We start from the raw sequence: 12,620 nt of genomic DNA, 5'->3' as shown, positions 1-12,620 counted from the left end.
CAAGGTAACTTCAAAAATTTTCTCCTGTAAGCTTCGAACAACAGTTTCTTATTTCAACTTCCGACCTCAACACATAACCCTCTCTTGGTGTCTTCTGGATTCAACCGGTTTCAGTACTCTTAGTAGCCCCTTATCATCGTTATTGCACTCCTTAAGTCTTTGACTTTACAATCTCTATTTCGACATTAAACATATAAATCTTTCCTTAGTTCCCTTTCGTTTGCCAGACTTCGACATCCTCGGTAGGTCTTTATCGTCCCCTTACGCTTCCTGCATTTCGTCTTTGCTATATTTTAAAACCGCAATAGATTTAGTTTGACTCCTTTATCTATACCCTTAATATCCAATTTAAAGTTCCAACTTATCTAGCCTTTCATTCTCCGAAATTTATATCCAAGCATTTCCCCAAAAATTTCTTACTCAGGGCATCTGTTACCACTTCACGATGTTGTATTTACACGTATCCTAAACCCCTCTAGTAATGGATCGCACTAATTCCGAGTTGTTAAATAAGTTCGGGTATTCTAATTACTGGATTTGGTGTTAATCCTTCTCTTGGAGTTTGAAAGCTCTCTTCATATTCGGGTATCTATGTAACCAGTGTATTTCTAGCGCATTAAACTAATCATAGGCTTTGTGGTCGACAAGAATTTAAAACTCCAAAACTCTTTTTGACGGTGCACGCTTACCTGCTTCATCTTCCGTATCCAAAAGTCATGCTCTTAAGGAATCAACATCTCCACAGTCACAACTATATTTTATACGTGATACTAATATAGGCTCGAGTTGATTTTCAAAAGGACATTAAGCTCGAAAAATGAATGAGCAATACAAACGGTGTTCGTAATGACTCAAAAAGGAAATTTTGTACACGGTTGTTCAGGATTATACCGAAATGATGGAATACACAAGGAGAGGAACCTAGGTGCATCTCAAGAAAAGAGTTCAAATTAGAGATCTTTGGTAGGAAGAACAGAGCGTACAGAGTCAAAGAAGTCTCAGCTGATTCTGAAGAACATGGTTTGCGAATAGGGGCAACTCTAGTCATAGCGAGCACACAAGATTCAAGGATTACGCACTTATACCAAGACAAGCTCAGACTCATCCTGGAAGAAATAATATTCATGTGCACAAGGAGTAAAGTTAGAAAGGTAGTCAAGCTATTTAGGAAGAGCTCCGGATCGAATGTCAATGTAGGTTTCAAAAGAAGGATTAGATCGAGTTGCGAAGGTTCGTTAGCACACTCTCTCTGCATAAGGTTTCCTACCGTTCTCTTCCTTCTTCTCCAGCATAACCGATGCTTCCCACAAAGAAATAGTTGGTTAGGTGATTCCCTCTTCTAGTACTCCCTTCCACTCAATCCTAAATTCTACCGGTTATAATGATGTCTTCACTTGTGGTGCGATTGAAGTTAATCCGATTTCCGGTACTAAGCCTATCGCAAACTCGTTTCTCTCTGGAATGGAAGTTTTGACACACCTTCAAGAATTGTCTTAGAAACTCTCTCGTATAGAGATTTGGTTTCATTTCCACTTACCTCTGAACAATTAACATCTAAAGGTTGTGTTCGCTCTACTCCTCTTCCTCAAAGTTTCACCGTCACTAAATTCCAAACAATAACTCCGCATAACCTCAACACTCTTGATTCTTTAGATATGGTCCAACCTGCTTCCACTACGTCACTTAATCCTTAACCTTCAAAAGTCTAACCACCCTGATTCCACTGCGTCATTCTGACTCTCATCCTTTAAGAACCTAGTCACTCATCTAAGTTAGTTAAGTATCGCTCTATCTTAACAACTAGTAGTCTTCGACTAACCATCGGTTCGGACTCCACGATCATCAAAACTTGTCGTGCTTCACAAATGGATCATACATATATTAATGATACGCAAGGTAGTTAAAAACTCAACTGCTAACTTATGATTACCTCGGGTCGGATTCGACTGCATCCTGGCGTTTCTTGTGTGGACAGTCTCGAGCTATATGCCCCGACTTCTCGTACTTGTAACATATGCCTAATCCGGCCATGCACGGTCTGTTTGGATGGTACTTCTTGCACCTTGGGCACCTTAAATCATCCAGTTGAGTACTAGTTTTCCCTTTAGCATTCGGATCCGAACGGTTATCGTTCCTTCGGTCATTGCTCCAGTGCTGAGAATGTAAAGCGACAAAGCGATTCTTTTTGAAAGTTTAGCTCCTCGGTGTAATCTTTCCCTTTTTCTTTGTGAAGGATTCTCGGTGATTACTTCTTGCTACCTCAGCCCTCCTTGAGCTTTCTCCCATTGTCTGACCCACATTAACCTGCTCCAGATAACTAAGTGGTACCCCTGTATTCGGAGCATTATGTCCACCTTCATATTCATTATCATCATTGTTGCCAGTTCCAGCTTGTGGTTCCATTCCACCCATTACTCGGATGGTCGCGGCCGCAACAGTACCAATGGCAGCAGCAACACTCGTCATTGCGGTCATGATATCGGTCAAACTATCTATTGGTATGGTTACCTCATTAGCTCTCCGTCCTTGATCCCGATTATGCTCACGACTGCGTCCACGAGATGCCATTTGGTTCCTGTTCACACCAAACAAGTGATATCAAGGTGATCAGTCTCAATATCTCTAGTTTAGCATTTCAAAGTCCCAAATGCATGCTCATGAACATTCATGCCTCATATATCAGTTAGATACCCTAGAGCAGCATACACAAGTTACTTGGAGAGTAAGCTAAACAAATATATACATATATACAAACAAAAAACCAAAATACACCCAAGGACTACTTCGCTTCCCAAGATTCAGACGTCTAGCGAGGAGCCTCTCGACCTGCATCTGAAAAACAACAATATAATATGGAATGAGAACCGGAGGTTCTCAGCATGGTAAAAGTGCCACGCGCATAAGAAATACGGTCCTGAGAATGCCATAGGCAATCCTAGAACTCCGTTATTCAATTATCCAACTTAAGTACTAAACAGAAACCATAAACAGGGGTAGGTATTCTAAATCTGCCTAACTTACTCAAGTTCAAGCTTAACCTAACACCAAACCATTTCCTCCGTTTCCTCCATCCTTTCATCATTCAGAATGCAACAGAAACAAGCAACCAAACAAGTTCACGCACAAGTAATGATCAAATAGTACAATTAGCAAGTATAACAAATAGCGGGTAATATATATCAATTAGGCATACCCAGAAAATGCATAGCAATCAATACAAACAAATGCATATGATGCATGCCTGTCCTATGGCTGATGGGGCCCATCTGTCGGTTATCCAGCCAACCCGACAAGTCTGAAAACCTTAGACTGTCTCCCGTCACGCATCCCCAAGAGTCTATGCATAGAGTTCACATTCATATTTCATAAAATCACTCAATGGGGGCTATCCATACCCGGGAATTTATACGTGCCCGGTCACCCTTACGACGTAGGGTCAACAGAGTATCGAGATTCAACCTGGAACACGTGATGGCGAGCCACGGCTCTTACCCAGGAAACTCGTATCTCAGATAGCATTATTCATAAGTCATTTCATAGTCATAATCATTATTTAATCATTCATCAAGCCATGGCATATTAACTCCTTTTATTAACAACCTCCCTTTCATATTTTTCATCGTCATTCCCTTATAATTCATCTTGATTACCCTTTCCGGGTCCTGACCAAACTTTTTATCAAACTCTTTTCATCCTTTTTAATATCGAATACTCTTAAAATCAACCCAACTCTAACATTCAATCAATCACATCACACGAGGATTGAACTTTAACTTCTCGAACTCATGACTATCACTAAGACATCCTCGACACTCTATTTTCTTTTCTGTTTCTAATATAGCAAATGAACTCAGAATTGCACAAACTTTATGTCCAGGCGTTCATATTGAAATAAGCTTTCTAACAAACTAAATATCATAATTTTCTGATTTTTTTAGCCTCAGGAATAAAGGAAAAACCGTGACTGCTCTGCAGTGCATAAAACCAGAAAAATAGCAGCAGCATGTGATATTCAAAATTCAATATAAAATCCAAGTTAAATCCAATGACTTTGAAAATTAATGTAGTTAAACTTTACTCATCCAGGTTTCTTTCTCAATTGGTTCTGAGTCAATACCATTTTTAATGAAAAAGTTACATTACCTGGAAGTTAAGTAAAAATGAGACAAAATCTGTTTTAAAAACCAACAAGCTTAGTACCTTTCAATTGGAATAACTTTTATTACAAAACTCTAATTAAGCTAAATTTTGATTTGAGAAACCCTAGCTCATCCAGAAACAAGTGTGTCTTGGTTGCAACCCAATTTCTATTTAATTCTAAGAGTTACAAGCATTGGAAGTTGATGCATAGCTTGCTGAAATCTGTTTCTTTTCAGTTTTGACCACCAATATTCAAAAATTCACAGCTCCCAATCCTCAACTCTTAAAATTCTGAAATTTTAGAGAAATAAATCAAGTTAATCAAATTTTATAACAAAATTGGTTTCGCTCCAAAACTCAACTCGTAGAAGTCGCAGCAAGACAAACAAGTTGCTGCCCTGTTTGATCTTTTCTGCTGCTGGACAGATTTAACAACCTAACTTTAAAAATTTGCCATAAATTGTATATTTAACAAAAGGGTCCCAAATTTTCCAGTTTAGTTCCTTATATTCCCAAGTTAAGCTCAAACTTGGTCTCATACAATTCCGATCATTACATAATTATTTACAGCATATACAATACCACCACAACACAACTCTACATCCTTATTAACAAACACCAATTCTAATCCATCATAAATAAATATAAGAGCACACCATTAATACGGTTCAACCGGCTCGGCCCATTCGGCTCAATTTTGGGCCAAATTTTTCGAAAGTGATATCAAAATTCTTGTTTTGCCGAGCTCTATCCTATTTTGATATTAGTTTTGTATATTTAATTTTTCTATTGAAAATTCGATTTATTGACTAATTATATACCGATTTTAGCGGGGTTTACATCAACCGATTTAATTAAATATAAAATAAAATTATTAAAAATTTAATACATAATTTGAATATTTAAATTCAATGAATTGTAAGCTAATAAAATTCAAAATTTTACAATTTCACATAATAAATTATCTATAATTTACCATTAAAAGTTCCAAATAACTTCAAACATCAAAATTTATAACTAAAAATAAAATCAAAATACGCATAAGTAAACTAACACAAGTATTCAATATTAGTTAAAATCAATTATTTGGTATTCTTCAAACCAATTAAAACATTCCCATATAAGGCACACTATTAAAGAAACTAACATTAAGTCATATATGAAACTTAACACAGATTCATATAACTTAGAATGCCACATCCCTAACTCCAAGAGAATAACAGAGTGAAATTTCAGAGCTTTTCAACAATTTTCTGATGAGCTTTAGCTGAGGCTATTATTTAGCAATAGTGGCGCAGCAAACAAGCTTATTCATCTGGGATTTCAACTGAAAACCCTTCTTCCAGCATCAATCAGAGCCGGATCCAATTGAAGAGCACAAGTTTTTAAGTTTAACTAATTTTACTCAGCGACAAGCCAACAACTGACAAATTAACTCAAATAGAATAAAATGCACAAAAATAACTCAGAACATCACCAATAGTCAACAATAATAAACCCAGAAGTCAGAACAAGATAACAACAGTCCAGCCCTGTTAACAACAATGAACAACGAAAGAAAATTAACTCAGAAAACAACAATTACCCCAGAAAAACAACATACTTAAGTCCAGAAAAACAGTAGTTAACTCCCAAAAATGAAACTGAAGCAGTGTAGGGATGGAGGCTTACCAACTCAGAAAAATCAGCAACTCAAAATCAGATTTCAGCAACTCAAAATCAGTAAAATAACAAAATAAGAAAACATACATTGAAGATTTGAAGCAGCTTTGCTTACGGTGGCGAGGGAGGAAGAGAAGTGACCGCGAAGGAGGAAGGAAAGTGAGCTCGGACACAGAGGGATCGAAGACAGAGGCTTGACGCGTGAGAGACAGAGAGGGATCGACGATTAGGACAGAGACACGAGTTCAGGGTGGCCGACGACGACGAGGACAGAAATGGCGACCCAACAGCAGCTCCGAGCAGACCTGGCGACGCGAGGTGAAGAGATTCAATTATATACTACAAAATATTAATCCACTGAAAAAAAGTCAACAACAGAAACACATATATCCTCCACAACAAAATAAGTAGCTAGTTGGTATGGTAGAAGTTAAACCCAAACACAAAAAACAAAAAAAGCCAAATTACAATGCATGCTAATAAACAAAGTGTGATTTGCCCCATCCACAAAAACTTCACCATAAGTCCTGGTTGAGGGATGCAATCTTCTCGAAGTAAAGAACACAATTTCCAATTTAGCTTTAAGAATACAAATACACTTATTATTGAACAACAATAAAGGAAGTTGCTTTAAGACTTGTAATGGCATGTAAGGCATAACCAGTTGAACTCTTAATAACATCATCAAAGTACTTCCTTTTGTTCTTTATGGTAACATTCAAATCTCACCAAGCAATACCAACGATCTTATGAAGAAGAACCGTAGCTTCCAATATATATGAACCATATGGAGATACCAAGGAGCCACAATTGAGCTCCGAAAGCGAAAATGAAGCTGAGGTTGCAACATTGATAGTGTCTCCTCCTTCTTCGTCAACTTTAACTTTAACACTAGTGTCTTTCCATTCAGATGAGTCCTTATATGAGATTGGTTGTGAAAAAGAATCCGATTTTTTGAGGTAGAACTTGATGACACCTACTTGCTGGCTACTTGCAGATGATGAAGAAGGCCGATATAAATCGAATTGAAACTATATTTCTTCTATGAATCAAAATCTAAATACCATAGAAATGCAACACAACCCTGTTGTTACATACATTTTTGGTATATAATCAAAATCCTGTGGTCAACGGAAAATTTATTTCATCAACCACCTATCATGCAAGTCAGAATTTTCAGTTAAAAGCTTAATATACAAAAAGTGATAAAATTTATGACCAAGTTGGAAATCTAAAAAAAAATCAACAAGAAAAACTTTGTAGAATACATAATTGAAAAATACAAAGTACAAATAACTAAAGTGGTTGATTGTCTTCACTCTTTTCTTCATCAAGTAAAAAGAATATAGTGTAAAGTGAGCAAAGAAAGTAAAGTGGGGTCTTCAAAAAATACAAATATTAAAAAAAATTAACAGAAAAGAAGAATTAGTGGTGTGAGAGATAAATTATTCCTAAAAATGGAAAATTGTTGAATAAATTATAAAATAATGCCAATATGGATATGCATGTATTTTAGCAACAATAAAACAAGAGAAAATATCTCGATTCCAAATTTTACTTATCAGGACATGGTACAAGAAATGAAGATAGAATTTATTTCATTTGAATGATATATTTTTTTTAGTCAAACTTTTTGGTGAAAGAGGTTACTAATGAGGGAACTATGCTTTAATTTTTTTTTTATGGATTTTAATTTCAAAAGAGTGGAAGTCCAGACAAAATTTATTCTGCAAAATATCATCTATAGTCAAAGTATTAGCATATGACATAAACAACAATGACAAGTAATTTTTCGTTTTCTAATGAATAAAATACAAATAAAATTCCACAATCATGTAAAAAAATGCAATCTAGTAAAAATACATGAGACAAATTTAGGATTGAAATTTTGATTTTTTTTCTTTTATAATTTATGAACACTCACGACAGTTCCAGAACTTTAACGAGTAAGCACAGTAACAATGCATACATCCTCCCCAAACCAACTGAACCTGAAAATACCAAAAGCGACATAAACAATAAATAACTAAGCAAACATATCAAACACTTTATCAAACTAACCACAATAATCAATTAAAGAAAAACTCAAACACTATATCAAACTAATATTAAATTCCTAATTAATCTTCTTGGCTGCCACTGGCTTCTGTCTTTCTTATGCCTACATCATAACAAAACAATATATAGGGGACAACCTACAATCTATTGCTTAGTCATCATAAATAATGCCTAAATCTTTCATCAAAAAAATTAATTGATGCCTTAAATCAGTAAATTGAAACATAACCAACAAGATTCAGACACATCCTGACAGAAAGCCTAAAAGCATGATAATTCAGTTGCATATTCTTAGACAATCATCTTTTAGTTTATCACGTCTACCAAGTACCAACTACCAAGTGCTCACTCACAACATATTCCAAAATGTCATACTCTAGTTGTTGAAAGAGGGAGAGGAAAAAAAAATAAGTAAATGAATTTCCAAGTTAAAAACCATCTGCGAATAAGAAAACAACTTCACATGCACCGACATAGAGAATGCACAAAAGAAACATAAAATGGAGAAGCACCCCATCCATAAAGAAAAAATATGAAAACATTTTCATGAACTATCTCAAGTTTATTGGGTAGAGGCACATAAATGATTTTATCCCTTTATATGAGGGTAATTTACATTGATAAAATAAATAGAGTTTAAAATTACGCAAATATCCTAAATCAAAATTAGTTACATGCCCTATTCTGAACACCTTTATATAAATCAAATCAAATTGACTTGATTTATGCTATTTACATGTAAATCGTATACAGAGGTGTTTAGGACAGGATGCGTAACCAATTTTAGTTTGATTTTGAACTTCATTTATTTTATCAACGTGAATTTCGCAAAACACTAACCAAAAGCCCCATATGGGTTTGAAGCATTTACAATGTGTGCCAAAATTTACTTTTACTTAGAAGAATGAAAGACTGCAATAATCAAATTCTAAACCTCTTACTCATAGAAGAGGCTCTCATGCCTATCATGAACTATCTATCCCAAAAGTTTTGGGTGTTGAATAAAGGTAAATGAATAGACAAAATAATTTTACATCTTGACATCATAATCAGAACAAATGAAGCAGATACTAATCAGACCACTCGACGTCACTGATAGATGGATCCAATGAAAATGGGAATAAAGTGAAAGAAACAAAGAATTCGTACAGACCTGAATCAAATACTTAAATGGATCTACTACAGGAGTAATCATCTCTCTGTACACCTCAATCTACATTCACACAGAGAAAAATCAATGTGATAGAATGTACATCATCGATATTATGCAGTGCTCAAATTTCAACAGTAAATTTCAACTAAATTAGCACTTAATGAACAATTGTTCATAGGACAATAATAGGGTTAGCATGAGCTAATTTTGCAACCATTCAACCTAGCTGTTACGGCATATTTAATACAAGCTAAATACTTCAGAAACTAGGGAAGGGAGAAGAAGTTCTTAAATTCCTAATTCAGTCTAAAATAGTTCACTAATATAAATAAGCATCTAAAAATTTTCACTTTAAGATGCAGAACATTCAAAGGTCCTAACTCCTCAAAGGTGCTACGTTGTTTCCTTCTTGTAACTCAAGCTCAAGATTTCTTTCTTTCCTCTTAAAATTTATTCATCAAACTCTATTATTTCACTTTATTATGTATTTATGAAGAGAAAAAAGAGTAGAAGTAAAAGCAAAAAAATAAAACAAAATAAGATTCATTTTACATGACAAATGAAGCATCAACATCATTCCTCTTTTTTTTCTGCATAATAAAAGTACTATGTATGTCTCAAAAAGTTGTCATAAGATAACCTTCATGAAACTAAAGAAACATGATGGTCATATACACAAAGCAACGGGAGTAGTAGACATGGGAGAATGGCGTCGAAAACACCTAAAGATGTCTTGATTCTAGAAGATGTACAAAGCAAAGCTTCCAAGTCTACTTCAAGTAGCACTAAATTTTATATAAACAGCTTTATATACTAATTTAGGTAATGATACTTTGAAAATAGTATGAATTCAAAGACACTTAATAAAACAAGAAATGGTCATTATAAATATTGGCATTTGGCATACCTGGACTCCTTTTATCATCTCAGAATCAACATCAATGTGATGTTCATTGACGACATAATCTACCATATTGACTGACATTTGTGCCTGTCACCTGGAAGTACAAAATATATAACATATTGAGTGAACAATGAATTAATGATTGTGAAATAAAATAAAGAAAACCAGATCAAATACAAATAAGTTTTTTAAGGATTTCGAAAACATAAAAAGAGATCTCTAAATTAGTCTATTGTATTTTAGAACATACAAACATGAGAAAAATAAAAGTTCTAGTGAGAACCATTGGTAACTTAGGGAAGAAATTCACTTTCGAATAAGTGACTGAAAGCCCATGGCCAACATCATAACAGAAGTCCTATAAAAAAATGACAAGATCATTTAAAAATAAATATTAGATAAAGAATCATAAGCAGTTCTAAGAACCACTACATAATACATACCTGCTAGTTTAACTGTTTGAATATCAAATCTATCAATACCAAGTTTCAAGCCCTGAAAAGATTACAATACATATGCATCTTTGAGTATACTCTCAAAACTTTCTATTGTTCCCTTATAAGAGTAAATCAATGAAAATTAAATTGATTCTTGAAATGTTTTAAGCATTTCAATGGATTAACCAGCAAGCCACTACACGCCAAGGGAATGCTCAAATCTGGAATGGACAACACTTGGATAAACCATATTCACCAAACCTGAAACATAAACCAAATTGATTTATTTAAAAATTGATTACCCTTCTTGGGTTGTTGGAGAAGTTCAGAACATTCCATAACTCCATTGAACACTTTTTACTGCCACAACTAATTGTACTCAAGTGTCATGAAAAACCTGCATCTTCATGCAATGATTACTTCCATTCCAGTATCATAAAAGGAATAAATAAATAAATAAATAATAAAAAACCAAAAGAGAAAAAATTTCTACAATAAAAAAGTTAAACACAATTGAATACAGAGTACACTCCACAAATGAAAACTACTTTAGCTTACTAAATTTACCATGTGACTCTAAAGCAATTAAATGAGTATAGTAGATGACCAAGTTGATGCACTAAACACGGAGATGATATACTTTGATAAAAACATATGATCAGTACAAAAATAGACATAAATAATTAACTTGCTTTCATAAGATTCCCCGGGCCTTCCCCCATCGCACCACATTAATTTGTATATAGTTTCATTAACACAAATAAAATTAAAACAAAAAATATAAAAGCAGAAAATAATATCAGCAACAAATGACTTCTTTTAAAAAAAAGAAAGAAAGAAGAAAGATTGAAAACAACAATACTGATATGAAACCTATTTATACAAACTAAAACGATTTGAACAAGTACAACAACACAATCACAATCTAAGACCGACCCATTTTAAGCAAGGAACCAAGTACCTAAGTATACTGTTACACTGGTATTTATTTTAAGGGAAATACAAAAATACAATAGAACAGTAAAAGATAACAGAAGAACTTTGAGAGTCCTCTTCTCTCCTAGCCTAGACCTTTCCAAATCTTTTTCCTACCTCTCATCTAATCAGCTCCTCCTTTAATTGCCTTCCCTCTCTGTAACCAAATTAATTATCATAATTATCTCCTAGAATCAAGCATTCAACTCCTACGATTACGCCTCCTTGATTCTCTCATTTAACTAATCAAATCATCAATTATTGTCACTTATGATTACAGATTTTTCCTGCCTATTATTCCTCCTTTTTTTTATTGCTTCTTCTAGAATAATGATAAGGTAAAGGGATTATTTTCTTTCCTTTTTGGCTGCCTTTGTTGCTGAGTCAGCATTCTCTCTCTCTCTCTCTCTCTCTCTCTCTCTCTCTCTCTCTCTCTCATATACAAAAAACACAAACCAATTATTGAATATTATAAACTTATCCTGAAAGCTTCACCTCTCACTCACTACTGATTTTTAACAATAGCCAATACCACTAAAAAGTACCACCACTTTTTAATTAGATGCCTCTGAAATCAAACATCCATCAAGCAATCAACAGCATTAAATATCATAGAGAATGTAACTAATTACACTATCCTTTGTCTAATAATGCTCTATTCCTCCAACTAAAGTCCAAGAAACCAACTTAAAAAACTACTATACAACACATTTTAAAAATACTAAAAACTTATGAATTCTGACTTAGATATGAATGAAAAGGCAATAAAATTCAATTAGAACATGAGAAATATATGACAAAGTATTTAAGAAAAATCTTAGATGACATAACATGAAATTTCAAGTGACATGAAAATTTTGACAATTTAATGTGAAGGACAGTCAATGGAAAGGTAAATCACACTTCAATAAAATCCAAAATTCAGTGAAGAAAACTAACCTAAACCTCAAGAAAAGAAATAAAATTGAGTTCATTGAACTACCCTCAACTGTGGATTCCATTCCATTCAGTAGGTTTATGAAAATGAAACCATCAGAGCTCATTCTAATGAGCTAAATCATTACTTTCCAACATAACAATGGCAAAAACCACATGTTTGTCAAGCTTCTAACACATTAACCAACCATCATAACAAAATCTGTTTTTCAATTCATCTAACATAAATTGCTACTTTCACAATCAAGTAAACCTAATTTTAAGTGTTACAAATTACTATAACTAAGTACTTTTAACTTTTAGGCTTTACCCACCAACATTTGTTTCTTTATTTTGGTTTTTTTTTCTCCTATTC

General features: G+C 34.0%; 1 protein-coding gene and 1 long non-coding RNA gene across 6 annotated transcripts in view; both read right to left on the bottom strand.

Moving 5' to 3' along the window:
• The window catches only part of LOC107622550 (ATP-dependent Clp protease proteolytic subunit-related protein 2, chloroplastic), a 55,239-nt gene extending 49,094 nt beyond the window's left edge, over positions 1-6,145 (bottom strand). For 2 of the 4 annotated variants that reach the window (XM_021115071.1, XM_021115070.1), the window contains exons 1-2: positions 5,918-6,145; positions 5,618-5,672 (exon numbers count right to left, since the gene is read on the bottom strand). The gene's annotated coding sequence lies outside the window, so the exon portion shown is untranslated. Of the gene's footprint in view, positions 1-78; positions 82-5,617; positions 5,673-5,917 lie in introns of all 4 variants that reach the window. The other 2 variants (XM_021115072.1, XM_021115073.1) reach the window with 2 other exon arrangements.
• LOC110268571 lies at positions 7,704-11,850 on the bottom strand. Of its 2 annotated transcripts, XR_002356804.1 has the most exons (6): positions 11,836-11,850; positions 10,460-10,751; positions 10,228-10,372; positions 9,921-10,011; positions 9,014-9,073; positions 7,704-7,793 (listed from the first exon to the last, which is right to left on the bottom strand). It is a non-coding gene; the product is annotated as an uncharacterized LOC110268571 (long non-coding RNA). The 2 variants fall into 2 exon arrangements; XR_002356803.1 differs by lacking the exons at positions 7,704-7,793; positions 9,014-9,073 and having other exon boundaries at positions 9,788-10,011.

The sequence above is a fragment of the Arachis ipaensis genome, chromosome B10, assembly GCF_000816755.2.
Source record: "Arachis ipaensis cultivar K30076 chromosome B10, Araip1.1, whole genome shotgun sequence".
In the NCBI taxonomy this organism is placed as follows: Eukaryota; Viridiplantae; Streptophyta; class Magnoliopsida; order Fabales; family Fabaceae; genus Arachis; species Arachis ipaensis.
This window is presented reverse-complemented; position numbering and strand designations above follow the sequence as displayed.